This window comes from Panthera tigris, chromosome B1 (assembly GCF_018350195.1).
Source record: "Panthera tigris isolate Pti1 chromosome B1, P.tigris_Pti1_mat1.1, whole genome shotgun sequence".
Classification (NCBI taxonomy): domain Eukaryota; kingdom Metazoa; phylum Chordata; class Mammalia; order Carnivora; family Felidae; genus Panthera; species Panthera tigris.
The window spans coordinates 101,909,695-101,933,220 of NC_056663.1; the positions used below are offsets into that span (position 1 = coordinate 101,909,695).

The following is a 23,526-nucleotide window of genomic DNA, read 5'->3' on the forward strand; positions in this document are numbered from 1 at the left end:
AACAGATGAAGAAATTAAACAGATGAAGAAGTTGAGATTTAGCCAGTAGAAAGATGCAGAGGCAGAGCTTGTATCATTTTCAGTGGAGAAACGCTGGAATAAACGGGCGTAAGAGGAGAGGAGGGAGGGGAGGAAACTTTGAGATGGTGAGGTGGGGTTATTGCAGGCTGAAGGTGAAATCTGGTAGGCTTGAGAAGTTGACAAGAATTGAGAATATTGCCGACTTGTAACTAACAGTGTTACAACCACCACTAGCTGAAACAAAATGTGTTTATTTTTTCAATCTCCCCAGTATTTTAAGCGGATAAGCTTATTTTTATGCTCATAGAGGAACCGGATACTCGTGCCGCCAACCATTCGGCGTTTTGAAGCGTAGTTAAAAGCAGGAACTCCAAACTACCTAGGTTCAAATTCTGATTCTGCCTCTGACTAGTTCTGTGACCCTGGCCAAGTTAGCCTTTGTGCATCACTTTACTCATCTGCAACAAAGGAGTGTTAAACCTATTTATTATGAAGGATAAAAATGAGTTAATACAGGTAAAATACTTAGAACAAGTGCCTGGCATGGAGTAAGTGCTATTTAAGTGTTTGCATATTATTTTGTTAACATTCGATTCAGAGGTAATGGGCACTGTCCTTTTCAGGCTCCATTCTGCTACTTTTGTCTCTTACGTTTTTTACTACCACTGATACATTGTAGTCCCAGTTGTACCACTTGCAATCCATGTACTCAATTAATTAGTTACATTGTGTGTGTGTGTGTGTGTGTGTGTGTGTGTGTGTGTGTGTGAGTGAGGCCTTCTGTGTCTCAAGAATAATTCAAGTGTTACAGAACTGGGGTGGACAGAAATCTGTTCCTCGACAAATTTATATTCTCTTTGGAGGAGGCAAGCAATAAATCTTAAACAAAAAAATAAAACAAGTTGACATACTAATGCTATCTGAGAATGGTGATGCTATAGTAATAGGGGTAATTGCAGAAAGTGGTCGTTTTGTAGAGGTGGCAGTTGAGTTTAGTGAATCCTCAGTGATGAGAAGGAGCAGCCATGATATCATCTGGAGGAAAGGAAAAGTGTTTGAAGCAGAAGGAGCAGCATGAGCCAAGAATGAGATAGGATGAGCTTAACATGGCCTGGAGACAAGAATTGTGAAGGAGGAAAGTGGACAGAAATTATGTCCACATGCTCAGACAGTTGATTGACTTTCAAAACAGGCAAGGGGCTTACAGAGTGTAGGCCATTCAAGTTCTTTTAACAACTTAAGTTCTTTCATAGCACAATTTCACAACAGAACTCCTGGCTAAATTCATCATTTAAATCCTTACGGTCTTTTAGTGGGCATTTACTAGTTTCTCTTCCTGTCAGAAATGAAATGGGCCTTTAATTGAGGTAGTCTATCCTTTTCTGGGGTGGGGGGCAGCTTGGTAGTGCAAATAGAATGGAGTTCGACTTCAGGTAAACTTCAGTTCAAATGGACTTTGGATGAGTTAAGTAATCTGTGAGCTTCAGCTTCCATATCTTAGTTTGGAAATAATAATTACTTTGTGTAAAGTTAAAACAATCTAACACAGGGGCGCCTGGGTGGCTCAGTCGGTTAAGCGTCCGACTTCGGCTCAGGTCATGATCTCGCGGTCTGTGAGTTCGAGCCCCACATCGGGCTCTGGGCTGATGGCTCAGAGCCTGGAGCCTGCTTCCGATTCTGTGTCTCCCTCTCTCTCTGACCCTCCCCCGTTCATGCTCTGTCTCTCTCTGTCTCAAAAATAAATAAACGTTAAAAAAAAAAAAAATAAAACAATCTAACACAGCGTTTTGAACAGAATAGCTATTCAAATACTAGTTTCCTTCTTTTTTTGACTTGGTAAGGGCTTCCCTTGAAACCATCCAGATTCACCATCTCAGATTGCTGTTCTGAGATTGCTGCTTGATTACTTTGCCTTTGCTTTCCTCCACTTTGGTAGAATTTCCACCATTCTTTCATTATCATATTAGTGTAAATTTAACACTGCAGCATCTGCCTTTTATTGGAGTTAGTCCAAAGATATATAATCCATCGCCACTCACATCTACATATCATCACAAAATTGGTTTACTTCATAACCTCATTTTTTTTATTAAAAAAAATTCTTTTTTAACGTTTATTTTTTGTGAGACAGAGTGTGAGCGGGGGAGGGGCAGAGAGAGAGGGAAACACAGAATCTGAAACAGAGTCGGGACTCTGAGCTGTCAGCACAGAGCTGGATGTGGGGCTCAAACTCATGAACTGTGAGATCATGAGCTGAACCGAAGTCAGACACTTACCGACTCAGCCAGCCAGGCACCCCCATAACCTCATTGTTAGTAAAAAAAAAAAAACAAAAACAAACAAACAAAAAAAAAAAACAAAAAAAAACTTTTGAAACACCCAGGGAAACTTTGTTTCATGTTTTCAGGGGAAAAAAGTTTTTGAAGTTTGAAAAGAGGTTCAGATAATGTTGTACATTCTACTCTTAAAAAGGAATCCATTTGAATCAGCATATTAACCTGGATTATCTGTCTAAAAATAACCTGTTTTTCAACAAAATATCTGAATACACATCTTTTCCTCTTTATTGGACATCTGTTGCTTTGTATGACCAGCACCCTTCTATTTTTTGAAGAAATGCCCATATTATTTTCCTGATCCCACATTATTCTGGTGTTAATGTTAATGCAGGCATAAGTATGACCAGGCTCTATTAATCATGGAAACCCCGTCCCTTTTTCCTCATTTGCTGTTCACCCAGGCAGGATTGAACAGAGTTCTGTCATCAGTCTTGACGTGTGAAGTCTTGGAGAGAGTAGGTCTTTCCTTCTCTAGGATTATGAACTCTAAGAACTACGCAAGTGTGGAACTGTCAGGGGCCGTGTTGCCACCACATGGAGAGAACAGAACGTGTTTGAAAATGAAATCAGACAGAGGCCAGCACACTGAGAGATAAGGGAGAGAAGTGGAGCCCTTATGTAGGAGTAGTTGCACTCGTTCTTGGACTTTCCATTTGATGAGCCAATACTTTTGAATTGGTCTTTGGTTTAGTGTGTCCAGAAGAATCCAGACTAAATATACTTCTACTAGAGTATAAAAATCCATGTCTTATTAACCTTTACAGCACCCACTGAAATGGGCAGTGTACCATGTAAGTGGTTGAATGGTCTATCATAGCACATATGGTGAAAGAAATTGATAGATGGATAAATAAATGAACAAATGGAATCTTACAATTTTATTTACCATACAGGTCTGCTATACAATTTGTCTATATAGAAATTGGTTTTCTAGAAATTATCCTGGAAAGAAATAATGCAAAATGTTAAGATGGTTATCCCTGGGTGGTGGGATTCTGGGATTTTTTTTTTTTTCTTTTTGAACTTTGTTCTTTATGAATTTCCCAGATCTTCTCTAAGGTATATGAGTAGCTTTTATCATCACAAAAAGTAAAAATTAAAATGTGTTTTCCTTTTCTTGTTCTGATGCATTTAACTTTTTCTTTGAAGAGATTTTGGCTTTCAACTACATTTTAACAAAGACATTTGTTGTTGTTTTTCAAGACTCAAACTGGAAACCACTTAGTTAATATGTGAGAAGATTTTATGCATTGACAACTGCTGTGGTCTGAATGTTTGTGCCCCCCCTAAATTCATCTGTTGAAATCCTAATCCCCAAAGGAGATCATTTGAGGAGGTGGGGGTCTTTGGAAGGGGAGGGTGGAGTCCTCACGAATAGAATTAATACTCTTATAAAGAGATCCCACAGAGCTCCCTGGCCTCCTCTACCACATAAGGATGCCATAAGAGGTCTGCAACTCAGAGAGAGCCCTCATCCAACCATGCCAGGACCCTGATTTTAGTCTTTAAGCCTCCAGAATGGTGGGAAATAAATTTCTACTGTTTACAAGCCACCCAGCCTGTGGTATTTTGGTGATAGCAGTCCAAACAAAGACAAAAATGACTGAACACTATAAGTCACATGTAGTATGTATTTCCCTTTCATATTTTTAATTTGATAATATAAATTTAAAAACTTATATTATCAAGTTCATCTCTAATTTCTATGGAATAGTTAAAAGAGCTTCCTTTTCTTACCATTTGCTATCCTCAGATATCTAGATATGATCTTATATTATTTTAAGCTTTTTCTGTATTTTTAGAGGAATAAAAAAATTATATCTTCATATAAGTACAACAAAATGGGGGGGGGGAGGAGAAATGGGACATTTTGATTTATGCTGCACCCAGATAGTTGTAACATGTGGGTAATCCTGGACACAACAATATTAGGCATATCACTCTGTCTCAGCAAATGGCTAAAGCTCTTTGATCTGTTCTCATCTGTAAAAAAGAAAATTCATGCTCGATAAAAATCTGTAGGAAATTACATGGTTTAATGTCTAAAAAATAAATATGTTCCAGAAAAGTTCTGTGCCAATTAGACTTCTACAAAGAAGATCATATCTTAAGTAGAATTAGAAATAATAAGATAAAATAATGAAAGTAGAATTTGTTATGATGGGTTAAACTCATTGTAACTCCAATAACTATTGTGAGATATATGGTAAACAAAATAATGCCCTCCCCTCAAAGGTATCCTCATCCTTATCCCAAGAACCTGTAAATATGTTACCTTGTATGGCAAAAGTTATTTTGCAGATGTGACAAAATTAAGGATTTTGAGACAGGGACTTTATTCATGTGGACCCAATGTAATCACAAGGATGCTTATAAGAGGGAGGAGGCAGTAGAGGCAGAGAGAGGGAATGAGACAATATGAGAATGTGACAACAGAAGCAGAGATCAGAGAGGAGAGAAGATGTTATTACTGGTGGATTTGAAGATGGAGGTTATGAGCAGGAATATATGAAGCCTCCAGAAGCTGGAAAAGGCAAGGAAATGGATTCTCCCCTGGAACCTCCAAAAGGAATGTAGCCATGTGGATATATCTTAGATTTCTCACTTCTAGAACTGTAACATAATAAATTTATGTTGCTTCCAGCCATTAAGTTGGTGGTAATTTGTTACAGCAGCAATAGGAAACTATTAGAGATTGTCAGATAAAATGTAGGTGCTAAGTTACAATTGAATTTCAATGAACAACAAATAATTTTTTTAGTATAAGTGTATCCAATTTGTTCCAAATATTGCATGGGACGTACTTATACTAAAATATTGTTTGTTGTTTATCTGAAATTCAAATGTAACTGGGAATCCTGGGTTTTTTTTTTTTTGTATTTATTTATTTTTTTACTAAGTCTGGAAACCCTAAACTGTTATAAGGTGCCTTATTTATTCACTTACATATTAATTTCTACCTCTAGTTTTATATATGAAGTTTTCTTTTTTTTTAATGTTTATTTATTTTTGACAGAGACAGAGCATGAGCGGGGGAGGGGCAGAGAGAGAGGGAGACACAGAATCCGTAGCAGGCTCCAGGCTCCGAGCTGTCAGCACAGAACCTGTCACGGGGCTTGAACTCACAGACCACAAGGTCATGACCTGAGCCGAAGTTGGACGCTCAACTGACTGAGCCACCCAGGTGCCCCGTATACATGAAGTTTTCCTAAAGGAAGATGACTATTTATTATGTTATATTGTTATAAGAAATTATAATATTCATGAAGCAAATTTTACCTGAAAATTCCTCATTGCAGTGTGAGGATTTATAGTTAAAAATGTTATGTGCCAATGTGCCAATACTATGTTAGGAACTTCCTCTCTGGCACAAAAAGGGGAAGTCTACAGATAACATCTCATAATTTTAAAGCTATGTGGGGGTCTGAAAGATTGTCTAGTACAGGACTTGCAAAGTCAAATGACTTCAAGGTCCAGGCAGATTATAAATGAGTGAAGCTGATCGGTTAGAGGACCATAGGAAGTAATAGATCTATGGTGACCCACACAGCACATGCCCTTTCTAAGAGGACCCAAATATTGTTATAACTCCCTGAGAGCAAAACAAAACATAGACTGAATTTTCTTAGGCCTTCTCTCAGTTTTCATCAACTCAATCCATCTAAAGTCTCAAAGTACAGTGTGCTTGCCAAACAAATTCACCCTTTTGAGGAGTTCCTTAGTCCCTTTCAGCCAGATTTCTGGTCTCAAACTCCTCCTTTATAAATTCCAGAATGTCTGCTGAGCCGACTTCATCTTTAAAAACCATCCAGGGGCAGCTGGGTGGCTTAGTCGGTTAAGCGCATCGGACTTTAGCCTCAGGTCATGATCTCACAGCTTGTGAGTTCGAGCCCATCATTGGGCTCTGTGCTGACAGCTCAGAGCCTGGAGCCTTCTTTGGATTCTGTGTCTCCCTCTCTCTCTCTGCCCCTCCCCTGCTCACATTCTCTCTCTCTCTTTCTCTCTCTCTCTCTCTCTCTCTCTCTCTCTCTCTCTCTCTCTCAAAAATAAATAAACAGTAAAAAATAAAAATGAAAAAAAAAACATACAAATTCTTGCAACTTTTAAACATGATCCACTGACCATCAGCATCAGCATCACCAGGGTACCAGCTGAAAATTCAAATTCTTAGTTTCCACCCCAGACTTACTGAATCAGAAACTGCAGGAGGGAATTGTACAGTTTTTATTTAAAAAAAAAATTCCTCCAGATGATTTTTATACACACTAAAGTTGGAGAAGCACTGATCTAAATTTCTTGAAGAGGTTAGCTCGTTCTTGTCCATAGCTCTGGGATTCCCAATCTGTTTTACGTCAAATGTGCTTACAGCTGTCATCCACTCCCCTCCCCCAGGTGACACTGCTGAGGGCTTACAGATTTCTGGAGTGAAGTGGAGGCAGAAAAGGAATTATGGAATTCCTAATATGTGGTAGGCAGTATGATTGGTGCCAGCAAAGTTGTGCTGCCATGCAAAGATTTCCAACTTGCTCTTCACTGATGTTATAGGAGAGCTTTCAATTACAATCTAAACTTGAGCTATATTTCAACAGCATAGATTTTAAAAAATCAATAGACATTTTTTAGAGCACAGCAAAACTGAGTGGAAAATACAGAGTTCCCATATACCCCTCCTTTCCCACCCCTGCCACATACATGCAGCTTCCCCCACAGTCAACATCCCCCATCAGTATGCTTCATTTGTTACAATTGATGAACGAACGTTGACACATCATTATCACCCAAAGTCCATAATTCACATTAGACTTGACTCTTGGTAGTGTACATTCTATGGGTTTGGACAGATGTATAATGGCATGTATTCGCTAATAGTGTATCATGCAAAATACTTACATTGCCCTAAAAATCATCTGTGCTCCACCTATTCATGCCTCCCTCTCCCCTAACCCGTGGCAGACACTGATCTTTTTACTGCCTCTACAGTTTTGCCTCTTCCAGAATGTCATGTAGTTGGAATTATACAGTATGTTACCTTTTCAGATTGGCTTCTTTCACTTAGCAATATGCATTTAAGGTTCTTCTGTGTCTTTTTGTGGCATGATATCTCATTTCTTTTTATCACTGAATAATCCATTTTATGGATGTACTATAGTTTGTCTATCCATTCACCTATTGAAGGGCATCTTGATTTCCAAGTTTTCAGTTACGAATAAAGCTACTATAAACATTCACTGTAGGTTTTTGTGTAGACATCAGTCTTCAACTCATTTGGGTAAATACCAAAGGGCACAATTGCTGGATCACATGGTAAGAATATGTTCAGCATTGTAAGAAGCCTGTCAGGTTGTATTCCAGAGTGGCTATCCCATTTTGCATTCCAACCAACAATGAATAAGAGATCTTGTTGCTCCACATCTGCACCACCATTTGCTTTTGTCAGTGTTTGGATTTTGACCATTCTAATAGGTGTATGGTGATACCTTGTTATTTTAATCTGCAATTCCTTCATGGCATATGATATTAACATATGTTGAGCAAATACATATGCTTACTTGCCATCTGCAAATCTTTGCTAAGGTGTCCATATCTTTTGTCCACTTTTAAGTTGAGTTTTATATTCTCTTACTCTTGAGTTTTAGGAGTTCTTTGTAAAAAAAAAAAAGTTTTTAAGTGTTCTTTGTATATTTTGGATGATAGGTATGTTTTTTGCAATATTTTCTCCCAGTCTGTGGCTTGTCTTCTCATTCTATTCTGTCTGTGTCTTCCACAGAGCAGAAGCTTTTAATTCTAATGAAGTCCAACTTGTCAATGTTTCTTTTATGGATTGTGTCTATGGCATTCTATCTAAAAGTCATCCTCTCCAAACCAAGGTCATCTAGATTGTCTCCTGTGTTCTTAAGTGTTGTCTACTTTTTCCATTAAAGCCTTTAGCATGTTAATCATAACTATTTTAAATTCCTGGTCTGATCATTCCAACATCCTTGCCATATCTGCTATTGGTTCTGATGTTTGCTGTCTTTTCAAACTATATATTTTTTTAGTGTGCCTTGTAACTTTTTTTTTTGAAAACCAGACATCACGTACTGGATAAAAGGAACTGGAGTCGATAGGCCCTCAGTGTTGGTGAGCTGTAGGGAAGGGGAAGCATTCTATAGTCCTATGATTTGGTCCCACTCTTTCAGTGAGCCTGGGATATGACCTTTACAAGTGGTTCTCAGTTTCTCACCCCCACCTTCCTTAGGTAAGACAGGAAAACTAGTGGGGAATGGAGGTGGGTCTTTTTTTTCTCCTAGGTCAGGTAGGCTCTGGCAAAACCCCAGTCTTTTGGGCTCTGGTGACATAGTTTCTCTTATGGCAGGACTTATTAAGAAGAGCAGAGTGTTCTGCCCTATATCAAAATGGCTACTGTTTCCCTCCCCTTGCCAGAAGCATGAGAAAAGTTTTTCCCAAACCTCACTGTGAGAGTCTGGTAGGGCTTTTGGAGGTAAAACTTACAAAAGAGTGGGAGTCATCCTATGAGTGGCCCCCAACTGGAGTTTTTAACTCTCAGACTTGTCTACCCTAAACTCCAACAATTAGTCTATTACAGCTTAGGTTTCCTACCACAAAGGTTCCTGTGGAGATTTCTGTTAAGTGTGAGTTTCTGTTCTGGTAAGTTGTGGTTCTCTGTATCTGCCTGTCTGCCTTTCTAGATTTTGCGGCAGTGGTTTGTTCTGTGACCTCACTTCTCTGACACATCTAAGAAAGTTGTTGGTTTTTAGTTTGTTCAGCTTTTTTCTTTTCCTGTGGACAGGAGTGATCATTTCCAAGATGACTGTGTGCTAGACCAGAAACTGGAAGTCACATGACGTAAAAACTTAAAAGATATTCTTTTATTTAACAAACATGCATGTAGCACTTACTGTGTGCCAGGTCTTGATTTAAGCACTTATAAATATTAATCCTAATAACTACCCTATGCAGTAGGTGAAAATATTATCTCTGTTTTACAGATGGGGAAATCCAAGATTTGATTGCTGAGATTGATTGCTGAGGGTCACGCAGCTAGTAATTCATATAACCGGGATTCATTTGCAGGCACTCTATCTCAAGTGACTGTATTTATAACCACTACCCTGTGCTGCTTCTTATAAATGGGAATCCACATCTATGCCAAGTGTATTATCTTCACCTTAACAGTGAATCAATTTATTTTCTTCTTTTGGTGAGGATCTTAACTTCCCTCTCATGATTGCATTGATGTCTACAGTTGATCCTTGAATAACATGGGTTTGAACTATATGGGTTGACTTATATGTGGTTTTTTTTCTGATAAATACAATGCAGTAGTGTAAATGTATTTTCTTAATATTTTATTTTCTCTAGCTTATTTTGTTTTAAAAATCCAGTATATAATACATATAACACAAAAAATATATTTAGTCTATAGTTTATGTTATTGGTAAGGGTTCTGGTGAGCAGTAGGATATTAGTAGTAAAGTTTTGGGGAGTTAAAAGTTGTATGCAACTTTTCGACAGTGTGGTGGGGGGGGGGGGTGGTCAGCACTCCTAACCCTTGCATTGTTCAAAGATAGACTGTACATAGAGAAGAAAGCTGATATTATTAGTTTACCCAAACTCAATTTCTTCTCAGACTTGACATGCAATTAGAAGTCCAATCATGAAGTAGGGCTCATTAATGCAAAGAGGCATGATGAGATCTAACTGCAATCCCAATGCTTGCATACAGACAGGAGTGAAATTGCAATTTAGCTTTTATTAATAACCAGTAGGAGAACTTGTACGTGCAAAAGTGATGTTGGTTCTTGATTGAGAGACTCTTACAGAATATGTCATTTGTACAACCTTAGCTACTCTCCTTTGGCCCTAAAGTCCAGGGATGCTGCACCTATATAATAGATCAACTCTTTATTCAAATTAATGATTTAAGAGGAAAAGAGTCTACTTTATTTCTTGTTTTCACCTTGTTTACTTCTACCTAAAGTTGCCTAGGAAGTCTTAGATTGTTTCAGAAGCAGCAGCTTCAGCAGAAGTGGGAGAATACCAGATGATGGTGACTCTCAAGAGAGTTAATAGTGGACAGCTAAGACAAGAAGGGGGTTTCGTACGGGCATGTCTCTTTAATAAGCAATAAAGTATTATTTTGAGATAGTACTTCAGTGATAAGCAGCCTCAAAGATAGCCTCCATTGATCCCCACTTTCTGGTATTCAGGGCCTATATACTTCTCTCCCTTTGAGGGACTTGCCTTGAACAAATAGACTACCTTAACATTGAGGAAATGATACCCCTGTGAGTAGATTACAAGAGAATATAAATTCCATCTTCCTAGCAGTTTCCTTCCCTTGTTGACTTTGATGAAGCAAGTTTCTATGTTAGGGGGGCCCATATGGCAAGGAAGTAAAGGTCCTCCAGCCAACAGCCTTATGGATATTGAAGCCCACATTCCACAGCCCAGATGGAATTAAATACTGCTGGTGATCACATAAGTGAGCTTGGAAACAGAGCCTTCCCAAGTTGAGCTTTCAGATAAGACCTCAGCCATGGCTGGTCTTGATTGCAGCCTTAAGCAGACCCAACTGAGTTGTACCCAGATTCCTGACTCACAGAAACTGTGAGATAATAAATGTGTATTGTTAAGAAGTAATAAAAAGCTAATGCAATTTCTAGCACAAACTCTTAGGTAAGCATTTCATACCTAAGTGGATTTCATATTCCCACTGACCTAGTCTCATCTTGTTGATAGTTCAAGGAAAATCTATATTTAACAATTTTTACAACCTCTGAGTTTATCAAAATGGTGCTAAAATATTTTGTGAAGGAATTTGTAGCACATAAATGTTAATTCTGTATCTGTGTGCTTTCTTTAGTGACCACTAAATTTTTGATGATCTCTAAGAGGTTAACTGAAAAGAAAGCATGGTTTGTATCTCAAGAATCTTGCTATAGTTAAGTACTACTGGATTAGGACTGTAATTTTCATCTCTGGCAATATAAAATGTAGGGTAAAATGACTTTTTTCTTTTCAAAAAATTTTTTAATGTTTATTTATTTTTTGAGAGAGAGAGACAGAGACAGAGCATGAGCAGGGAGGGGCAGAGAGAGAGGGAGACACAGGCTCCAGGCTCTGAGCTGTCAGCACAGTGCCCGATGCAGGGCTCAAACCCATGAACTGCAAGATCATGAATTGAGCTGAAGCCGGAAGCTTAACCGGCTGAGCCACCCAGGTGCCTCAGGGTAAAATGACTTCTAATATGCGGATGTAAAAGCCTTGACCAACTTTGCTTTTACTTAAAAGAAAAAAACTGAGCCTGAACATGTGGTGTTTTTTTTTAAGTTTTTAAAATCTTTATTTATTTTTGAGAGAGAGAGAACGGGGGGAGGGCAAGGAGAGGAAGACACGGAATCTGAAGCCGGCTCCAGGCTCTGAGCTGTCAGCACAAAGCCTGACGTGGGGCTCGAACCCACCAAACCATGAGATCATGACCTGAGCTGAAGTCGGATGCTCACCTAAGCCACCCAGGGGCCCCTGAACATGTAGTTTTTGAAAGTCATTGACAAGCAAAAATCCATTCAGCAGTGGTTTAAAAAAAATTTTTTTTAAACATTTATTCATTTAAAAAATTTTTTTTTAACATTCATTTATTATTGAAAGACAGAGAGAGTCAGAGCATGAGCAGGGGAGGGACAGAGGGAGAGAGAGACACAAAATTCCAAGCAGGCTCCAGGCTCCGAGCTGTCAGCACAGAGCCCGACACGGGGCTCGAACTCACGAGCTGTGAGATATGACCCGAGGCTGAAGTTGGAGGCTTAACTGACTGAGCCACCCAGGTGTCCTAGATTTATTCATTTTTTCAGAGACAGAGACAGAGCGTGAGTGGGGGAGGAGCAGAGAGAGAGGGAGACACAGAATCTGAAGCACGATCCAGGCTCTGAGTTGTCAGCACAGAGCCGATGTGGGGCTTGAACTCATGGACCATGAGATCATGACTTGAGCTGAAGTCGGATGCTCAACCGACTGAGCCACCCAGGTGCCCCACCAGCAGTGGATTTTTATCTGATCTGATAATATTCTCTGAAAAGGCAGATGCATGTTGGAATCTCTGTCATGAGTACCTACCTGTAAAAAGGAATACCAGTATCTGCTTATAAACAGAGACTAGATATGAAGGCCAAAATTAACAGAGATTGTGTATTATGTTTGATGGTGACATTTTTCTTTTATTTTTGTTTCTGATATTACTAATAAAAATTAGATTATGTAGCAAATAAGAATCCGAAAGAATTTAGTCATTTATGTAAATATTTTTGTGAGCATGGTATGTGCCAGGCTCTATTCTAAGCTCTGGAATAATGTAGTAAACAAAGTAGACAAAGTTCCCTGGAGCTTATGTTATACAGATGAGTGGACAGGAAATAATCAACAAACAAGCAAATGAATAATGCCTGTCGATGACAAGTAGTAGGTTTGGATGAGAGAGAGTGGCCAGAATGTTACTATGCAGATAACATACTCAAGAAGGGGCATCTCTGATGAGTAGGCATTTGAGGAAACCTGGAAATGTGGAGAATGGATGATTAAGTAAGTGGACTTAAGTATGCCAAATGACCAAATAGGCTGTGAGGGAGATTGCTGGAAACAAACGACTTCTTTGAGGTTCTGTGGTGTGTACCATACACAGCTGGACATGATTTTATAAGAGGGAATTTGAAAAGCCTAGGTTCCAGAGCCAACCTCCTGATTTAAATTCCAGCTCTGTAGCTTATTAGCTGGGTGACCTTGGGCAAGTTGTAAACCTCTCTGAAAAAAAAAAAAAAAATGAGGCTAATAATTACATCCTTGTAAAGTGGTCATGGGGGTTAAATAACGTGTGAAAAGCACTTAGAACAGGCCTGAGCATATTTAGCAATAATAAACATTAGCTACTGTTCTTAATGAGTTTCCTTGATTACAATATTTATTCTTTATGAAGAAAATCATTCTCCAGAGGTAAAACGATCTGCCTTTTATAACATGAGGACTCTAGCCTTCAAATTTGTAAACCCAATTTCCTAAGTAGCTTTCCTGGCCTGTAGAAAAGTTTCAGCACAGGAGCCCAGAAATATCTTTCCAGACACGTTAGTTATAATATACATTGTTAAAACAGAGGTATAAAGAAGTAGGTGTCAGGGGTTCTTTGAAATCATCTAAGAAAGTCACACATTTTTTTTAAATGTAATTTTTATAGTGATTCAGGGCATGGACTTTGGCATCAGGCAGCCTTGGGTTTAGATCCTGGCTTGGGAAACAGTGGTGTCTTGAACACATCAACCTACTTTTTTAAAATGGAGTTGTTATAACTGATACTCTAGTAGCATTTATTATGATGTGTCAGATACTTTTCTAAGATGTTTACATACATTAGCTCATTCAATCTTCACAATCCCTTTACAAAATGGTTACTATTATCATTCCCATTTTACAAATGAGCAAACTGAGGAAAAGATCAAGTGACTTTCTCATGGTCACACAGCCATGTAAGTGACAGAGTCAGGATTTGAATAGATTCTGTGGCTCCAAGTCTGTGTACTTAAAACCCTTATACTCTACTGCCTCTGTAATAACAGCTCCTACCTCATAGGCAGAACTGTATTAAAAGAGGTTGTGTATAAGCCCTTGGCAAAGTGCAAGATGCTAAGTAAGTGCTCAATAAATATTTGTTGAATGATTGATTATGCAAAGTCATAGTAAATTATATCATAGTAACTAATCTATATGCATACTTTATTATGGCTGAATAATTCAATTGTTTTTTACCTTTTAGGTAACCTTGTATATATTACATCAACTTTGCAAATCCATTGTAGTCTAATAACTATTGGATTACCTGGCAAAATTTGTTTGTACTGAGCCCATGCTGGCTCCTGATGGTCACCTCTTATGTTTCTAAATGCCCACAAACCATCTGTTTGAGAATCTATTTTAGAATTTTGCCTGCAATCAGTGTCAAGCTCATCATTTACATATTTGCCTTCTTTGCATTTTTGGAACTTGGGGAACTTCTAGTTCTTTTCAAGATGAGAATCTAGTTTACATTACTGACATGCTTCATTAGTGATAAAGACCATTAGAAATTTTCTACCTAGTTTCAATTTTTTGTTAAAGTAATGGGATGACTGCATTATACTAGAAAAGCATTTGAATCACACAACTAGCAAATCACTTCTATTTCAAACCCATAACTGTATCAGATTGTGGGGCTGATCCAGCATAAAATTAGATTACTCATCTGTTAGAGGAAATTTTCCAACAGGAAAATTTAGGTAGGATATGAGTCATATAATCTGACATTCTTCTGCTATCTAAATAAATCCTATTTCTTTTAACTAAACCATATGTTTTAAAAGAGTAAAGAAAAACTAAAAATGCAAAATTTTTGTACATTCAACCCCTTGACCAATTAGATATTTTAGACATTTGAATTTCTGACTTATAGTTGGACCTTAAAAATAGGTCATTTTTCTTTGCAGCAAACCTTTCCAACTGCATTTGTTCTTAATAAATGATTTCTGATTATTTAAATATAGAAAAGAAATTAAGCTATGCATGCTTTTGTTTTCTCTCTAGACGTATAGTCTGTAGCAAGAGGTAGTAGTGAAAGTTTTGAAATATTGAAATGTATAGTGTGTGGTCTCCCTTCTTAAACTTTCTAAAGGTCAATGACATTGTTAGGAGATGAAAATTAAACTTCATAACTTAAGTTGGTCAAATTGTATTTCATTTCTACAATGTACACTTAAAATGGTAATAAGTTGCTTCCATTGGGAAGTTTTGGTACAACAGTTACAATCAGGGCACATGGACAATGGTTTAGCTTTGGTAACAGAACCTGAGTTTGCACCCACTCCCTGTTCTCTTTCTTCCTTTAGTTTGGTCTGCTGAGAAGTGAGGATGAGTTGTAGTGTAACTACAGAGGATGGGGGTGGTAAGAGAAGGAAAACAAGACAGAGTAGAACTTGGTGGATCTTAGAGGAAAACTAATCTATTATTTGAGGATTTAAAGTCCATGTGAGGCCGCCTGGGTGGCTCAGTTTGTTGAGCATCCCACTTCGGCTCAGATCAGATCTCATGGTTCATGAGTTCTGCCCTGCATTGGGCTCTTTGCTGTCAGTAGAGAGCCTGCCTTCAATCCTCTGTCCACCTCTCTTTGCCCCTCCCTTGCTGGCTCTTTCTATCTCAAAAATAAATAAACATTTTAAAAATAAATAAAGTACATATGAGTGTGTATATGCATGTGTCTGCATGTGTGTTTGTGGATTTAAATTTTTTAAATGTTTATTTATTTTGAGAGAGAATTCCCACACACATGTGCAAGTTGGGGAGGGGCAGAGAGAGGGGAGAGAGGATCTGAAGCAGGCTCCATGCTAACAGCAGAGAGCCCAATGGAGGGGACTGGAACTAGGGACTGTGAGATCATGACCTGAGCCATAGTCAGATGCTTAACCGACTATGCCACCCAGGCACCCCTGACCATTCCTTTTTAGTTCCTTTTGGGGATTCCTCTTCCTCAGTTCATCTCTCACGTGTCAATGTTTCATTGAATTCTGTCTCAGAGAATTTCTCCCTTTTTACACTATCTCTGGTTTTCTAATTCCCTCGTTTTAATTACCAGCTATGTGCTGATTATTCCCAAAGCTATTGTGCCAGTCCAGACCTCTTCTGGATTCTAGATTTCTCTAGATGTTCTGTAGACATTTCAAATTCATTGTGACTTCATCTGAACTCATTATCTTTCTTCCCAAACTTGTTTTTTCTTACATTCTGTCTAGTGAGTGGCAGCACCTCAGTAGCCAGTAAATCAGGGGATCATTCTTGACTCCTTTCTTACCACACCCACCTCTTCTCATAAATCACCTCCTCCAGCTGAGGCTACCTACTAAACATGTCACCCATGTGGTCTCTCCAGTCCCACTGTCATGACCATAATTCAGATCACTATCATCTTTTCTCTAAATTACTGTATTGGCTACTAACTTAGCCTCCCAGTCTCCAGTCTTCCTTTCTTCCACTTCATTTTCCTCATTATGTATGATGCTTCTAAAACAAAGCCAACCAAGGGGCACCTGGGTGGCTCAGTGGGTAAATCATCCGACTTCAGCTCAGGTCATGATCTCGCAGTTTGTGAGTTTGTGAGCCCTGTGTTGGGGCTCAGAGCCTGGAGCCTGCTTCGGATTCTCTCTCTCTCTCTCTCTCTCTCTCTCTCTCTCTCTCTCTCTCTCTCCATCCCTCCCTCTCCCTCCTCCCCTCCCTCACTCATGCTCTGTCTCTGTTTCTCTCTCTCAAAAGTAAATAAACATGAAGAAAAAAATTTTAAAAAGAAAAGCCAACCATGCTGTTTTACATACAGCTCTTCTATGATTTCATGTTGCTTTAAGATAAATTCCAAACTCTACACCATGGTTTACAATACCTTTTATAATTTAGTCCCTGTTTAATTTCCCAGTCCCATCTGTAAACACTTTTTTAAATCTAATCTTCAACTTTATTGAATTATTTTCTGTTACTCAAAGGCTCCAAGTTCTCTCTCACCTCCAGGCATTTTCATTGGGATTCTCTCTGCCTGAAATACTTTCCCCCACATCTATCTGGCCAACTCCTAACCATTCTTCATGTTTCAGGAAGAAGTCTTTCCTGAAACACCAGACTGGGCCGAGTCCCCACTCTATACTTCTAGAGCACTTATGGCATGCATTTTAAGTGGTCTGTTTGCCTGGATGTGTCACTCCTAAAGCTCCATGAGGAGAATCAGTTTCATTCACTTTTCTATGCACAGCGCCTGAGCCCGAAACATAGCACATACTTAGTCAATATTTAATAAGTGAGAGAAAATCAAGACCAGGATGAAAATGGAAGTGTATTTACCTGGTTAGCAGGAGTAATCTTCACAGTCACATCTGCATTCCTACTGTGTTCCAGACACTGTTCAAAGCAACTTCCATACATGTGCTTTTCCCAACAACCCTAAGTAGATGAGGATTTTGATGCTTACATAAATGAAGTAACTTACCAAAGGTAAGACATTTATTAATTTGATGCTTTCTCCTGCTTGGTAGGGGAGCTGTGAGTATTCACTATGTCTAACAAAATATATTACTAATCATATTTTGCATAAAAGAATCACTAACATGATTATGACAGGTTCTCTGAAACAAAGTTTTAAAATCTTTAAATTAGAAAATATCATTTCATTTTAAATAACCATGCATCCTTTTTATGATAAAACTGTTAAAATTATTTTTTCAGATCCTTTGCCAACATTATATAAATAATGTAAAACTTCAATGAAACTACCCTTCTTTATTCAAAATAGTTTCAAAGCCTTCTCAAGGACAGATGGTGTTTTCATCATCTACAATAATATGAAGAATACTAAAGTCAGTTGAGGTGAGGCAAAGTACCAAGTTTCATAGAGCCAGGCCATTAATTTAAGATGCATAAAGAAATTTGTTCAGAATTGGAAATCTTTACAGAATCCCAAAAAACCCACAACATATTTAGCCATCCAAATTGTATTTCACAAGCTGCTCAGTGCATTCTATTTTTCTGTAAGAGATTAGTCAATATTTTGGCAATCAGATTTTCAGCAGGCAGTTTGAAGCTCTGCTTTTCACAGAGAAGGTGATCAGGGTATATGTTGATGGAGTGCTTTTAAATGGCAACACTTTAAGCTTTATTCTGAAGGCCCTACAAGCCAGTTGATTAACTTTGTGTAAAAATTAATCCATGGCAATAAGCACTGGGAAGAATTATATAAAACCTAAACCAATGAATATACTTAGAGTGGTGGGATTCTTTCCCCCTTAACTTTGTGGAGATGTTGTATGTGCCATAGACAAAATCAGGGAGAGATACAAGGTCTGTCTAGCAACTTGTGCCAGTGGCAGGTTCAAGCATGTGGCTCATGTCTACCTGAACTCCTAGAAAGCAGCCTTGTCACCCTGTGGCTACTCCCCACAGGCTCTGATGTCTATTTTGGCTCCAGACTTGTGACACCAGTTAACAAGGTTCATTCTGTCCCAAAGCACAAAACAAACTGTGCTCATTTGATTAGCCCAAACTCTGTTAAAACCCTGTGCTCAGAAGCACATAGTTGTGTTGGATACTTAAGAGCTTCCAGTGGAGCCCATGGATAGAAGCAGGGATGCTGGGGGATGAGTTCTCCCCCGCCCCTCACTGTGGGTGTCATGCCACTGGGGAAGAAATACGGGAACAGCTGGAGCGAGGCAGGGCCCTTGGCAACAGAGCGTGGTGTCAGAACCCAATTTGGTGAAGCAGAAAGCCATTGGTAGTTACATCAGGAGTGCCAGGTCCTTTCCAGCTGCCAAAAGAGAATGACTGTGGGTAGGTGGGTAGAGCAAAGAGGTGAAGGGAACAGTGCAAGCCCATTTCCAAGAAGGGGTGGGAAATAAGCGATGGAGAACATGCCCTCAGAGCTGTGACATGCTGATGCCTACTCTGTGTGGGAGGGAGGGGGTCGTCACAATCTGTATTAAGTGAGTTACAGATAAGGTAAGGTTGCTGTGCTCGAGGAGCTGTGTACTTGACACTCAGTGATAAACTTTCAATGAAGTCAAAGATGGGCTTTGTTCATGAGTTCACGGTGGCTCCACACAAGAGGTTTAGAACCTAGTACAGGGCTCCTAGCGTCTCTGTGACAGCTCAGTCTTGGCACAAAAAAACAACTCATTAGAACTGCAAGGCTCTTGGGGTGCCTGGGTGGCTCAGTTGGTTAAGCGTCCAACTTAGGCTCAGGTCATGATCTTTCTGTTTGTGAGTTCCAGCCCCAATCAGGCTTTGTGCTGACAGCTTCAGATTCTGTGTCTCCCTCTCTTTCTGCCCCTCTCTCAATAATATATAAACATTAAAACAAAACAAAACTGCAAGTCTCTTGTGTGACTTCTGGTCCAGAAGAGGGCTTCTTGAGTTTCAGGAAGACATGTTGGTAGAACCTCAACGATCCACCAGGCTTTCCAAAGAAGATTAAGTAGTCCAATTTATCAGATATGATCCCTTGAAAATAAACTTGTCTAAATATGAATGAGCAACTTCCTGGAGGAGGGATGAAATATCAGTATTTAGTATATCGATTCCTTATCTGTAGTTCATACAGACCCTCTGCGTAGAACGGCCACTAAGTGTCACATCTCTACAGAAGCCTTCTTCATTGCTTTTTTTCCCCAATGCCTTTTTGTTCTAGACACCTGCTTGCAGTCTTTTTTTTTTTTTTTTTTGGCAGCTCAATAAAAACTGGTGGGTCCAAAACGAACCAACTACAAAGCCTTGAAATTAATGTTTCTCTCAGTTTTATTTTACTAATCCCACCTCACTGTGCTTGTTCACATCACTTTGAGACATACAATATTAAATTATATAGCTCTTTTCCATCTTTTGCCCTGTAAATGTTACCTGTTTCTTTCATCTCTCACTTTAGTCTCTTCGTAAGCAGAAAATAAATATTCCTTAAAGATGGGATGCATCTTTTATTATTTATTATTTTATCTGATACATAAAGGATGAACTGAGAACACCACAGATAGAGAGTTAATAGCAAGGGTTTTTATTTCTTTACTTAGAACCTGAGACAGTACATGTGCAATTAGACCTTTAAAAACCTTTTGTTGATTTATCAGATTATTCTGTTTGTGGTTTGGTTTGTGAATCTATCTTAAACAGGTTGTTTGGCCTCTTTCAACATAGTTTTATTAACATATTTTCCAGATCTAAATTTTTATGATTTAACAATAAAACCAATCCACCCCCAAACCACTACTTTATTATGTTTTTTTCCTAAAATCTTCTGGAATATAACAACAAACTATATTTGAATGAATAATATTGATGTTGTTAAATTTGAAAATAGCTCCAAATGACTTTTTGGACTTAGAGTATGCTCATCTTTGAAAACAATTCAGGAAGCTATACTCGTGTCTCTTCACATTGGTGAAATTGAATTTGTGCTCTTTGCAGAAAGCACTTTGTTCTAAATTGAAGATTGTAGTTGGGATCAAATTAGATTATGTATGTGAAAGTGCTTGTTAATTGGTCTATAAATATATGTCATTAGTATGAGTAATGATGATGGTCATTATGCAACAGCCAAAATAAATTTAGGTAGTGAGGAACTGGGACCTCACCGGGTGTGGCTGGCACTCACGAGATAATTAGACGACTAGGTGCCACCAGTCTAGTCCTTCTGAAACTTTATTGTGCATAGAAATCACCTGGAGGGGTGCCTGAGTGGCCCAGTAGGTTGAACGTCTGGCTCTTGATTTCGGCTCAGGTCATTATCCCATGATCATGGATGGAGCCCCGTGTCCCTTAATCTTAAGCCCATTTAAGATTCTCTCTCTCTCCCTCTGCCCCTTTCCCCTGTTAACGCTCTCTCAAAAATAAAAAATTTTTAAAAATTAAAAAAAAAGAAAACACCTGGATATATTATTAAAATGCTTCTTCAAAAGCTTGGACTCAGGCTTCAGTGTCATAATTTCTAACAAGCTTCTAGGTGATCCCAACCCTAGTGATCCACAGAAAACACTTAGAGCAGCAAGGTTCTAGCCTTCATAAAAGTTTCTGATTAGGAAGAAAAAATAAAAAGGAAAGAGGATAAAGCTAAAGACTATGTTCTTCGAAGTGCCGTCCATCTATAATGGGCTCATATTATATAACCTTGGTACTTTGCACCCCTAACCACACGCATGCATGTACACACACACACACACACACACACCTAGAAGTACCTAAATAATCCCAATCAAGTTTGAGGTGGGAGGAGAAGGTAGTTGGGATGTAAGAGAATAAGCAGCCTAGTGTGCTTTTAAGGATATTTTTTATCATAATCCCCCTAAAAGCTTTTTGAAAAAGTATATTTTCCCTGAAATATTTTTTCCTTCTTTATTTTTTATTTTTATATTTGAAATGCACCTTCTTAATCTTAGAACATTTTTAAATTTTTGTTTATTTATTTTTTAATTTACATCCAAGTTAGTTAGCATATAGTGCAACAATGATTTCAGGAGTAGATTCCTTAATGCCCCTTACCCATTTAGCCCATCCCCCCTCCCACAACCCCTCCAGTAACCCTCTGTTTGTTCTCCATATTTAAGAGTCTCTTATGTTTTGTCCCCTTCCCTGTTTTTATATTCTTTTTGCTTCCCTTCCCTTATGTTCATCTGTTTTGTATCTTAAAGTAAAATTTTTATTATAAATTTAAATAGCAGGAAAGGATGTTGCTTATGGATGTTGCAAGTATCCATATTTCAAAATAAAGCTATTTTATTACTCAATGGAAATGTAGATTCTACAGTGATTTGAAACATCATCTTCCATTTAAAACATTAATAAACTCCTCGCTAACAGAAATTTCATGTTGTTTCTTTTTCTCGTTCAACTTCCTTTCTAATTTCACTTCTCTATAGACACTTATCCTAATCTAATAGGCTTTCATGTTGAAAGTCTTATAGGGCTCCTGGGTGGCTCAGTCAGTTAAGCGTCTGACTTCAACTCAAGTCATGATCTCACAGTTTGTGGTTTTGAGCCCCGTGTCAGGCTCTGTGCTGACAGTTCAGAGCCTGGAGCCTGCTTCAGATTCTCTGTCTCCCTCTCTCTATGCCTCTCCCCTGCTCAGACTCTCTCTCTCTCTCTCTCTCTCTCTCTCTCTCTCTCTCAAAAATAAGTAAATGTTAAAGAAATTTTTTTAAAAAGTCTTTTATTGGCAATATTATTGTGCTTCTTCACATCAAATATATATCCTATGACCATATATGTAAACTAATTTGTTTTGGGGTTTTTGTCACTTAAAAAGCAAACTTCATTGGAAATATATCTCTTACTGAGATGGATGGGGGAGGATATTTTATGGTGCCATGATTAAAGAAATTGTTTAAAGGATTACTTTTGAATTTGGCAAAGTACAATATTTAGATTAGGAATAAGTAAGAGGTAAGTCTTTCTTGTTAAAGTGGGAGGAAATTTGGAAAGAGGAGTATGAATAGAGACCCTTGACATATTACCAAGTGAAAGAACCCAATCTGGGGGCACCTGGGTGGCTCAGTCGGTTAAGTGTCCAACTCTTGATTTTGACTCAGGTCATGATCTCGCAGTTTGTGAGTTTGAGCCCCACATTGGGCTTGCACTAACAGTGCAGAGCCTGCTTGGGATTCTCCTTCTCTCCCTCTCTCTCTGCCCTTATCCCTCTCATGCTCTCTTTCTCTCTCTCTTAAGTTAAATAAATAAACTTTAAAAATTTTTTAAAAACATTGAAAAAAAAGAAAGAATCCAATCTGAAAAGGCTACATACTGTATGATTTTAACTATATGACATTCTGGAAAAGGCAAAACTGTGGTGGCAGTAAAAAGATCAGTGGCTGCCAGGGATTACTGGGGAGGGAGGAATGAATAGGAAGAGCAGAGGATTTTTAGGGCAATTAAACTACTTTGTCTAATACTATGATGGTGGATACATGTCATTATACATTTGTCAGAATCCCTAGAATGTAAACCACCAAGAGTGAATTCTAATGTAAACTATGGACTCTGGGTGATTATGATGTGGGTCAGTGTAGGTTCATCAACTACAACAAATGTAGCATTCTGGTAGAGGATGTTGATAGTGGGGGAGGCTGTGTGTATGTAGGGGCAGAGGGTATATGGGAACTCTATACTTACTCCTCAGTTTTGTTGTATACCTAAAAGTTCTCTAAAAAATAAAGTCTAATAAAAAAGAGACTGCTGGTGACTCAGATGATTTTAGGAAAAAGTACATGGAAGTTGAAGATTTCGACATACCTATAAAACTAACCATGCTTGTCTGCTCTTTAGAAAGTCTTTATATACCGTCAGGTATATCTGAAACCTACTTTGGAGACCTTTGGTCTAAGGTTATGGGAGAGCCAATAGACAAGAAAAATGTAGGAAAGATGGGTTATTCATTGAAAAAAATGGTCTGGGGAAAAGCAGGGTAGACATATAAAAAAAAATAAGGGTGGATCTCTACCTTCCCCAAAATTAAATTCTGAATGTATCAAAAAATTTTTTAAAGCCCTATAAATGCAATAGTAGAAACATGATCTGGAGAGTGGTAGATGTGATTAGTGAGGCAGGCAATGAAACATACAGCTGGTTTATATAATGA

At 38.4% G+C, this 23,526-nt stretch overlaps 1 non-coding gene across 2 annotated transcripts in view; it reads left to right on the forward strand.

Moving 5' to 3' along the window:
- The window catches only part of LOC102970621, a 44,594-nt gene that overhangs the window by 282 nt on the left and 20,786 nt on the right, over window positions 1-23,526 (forward strand). The window lies entirely within an intron of this gene.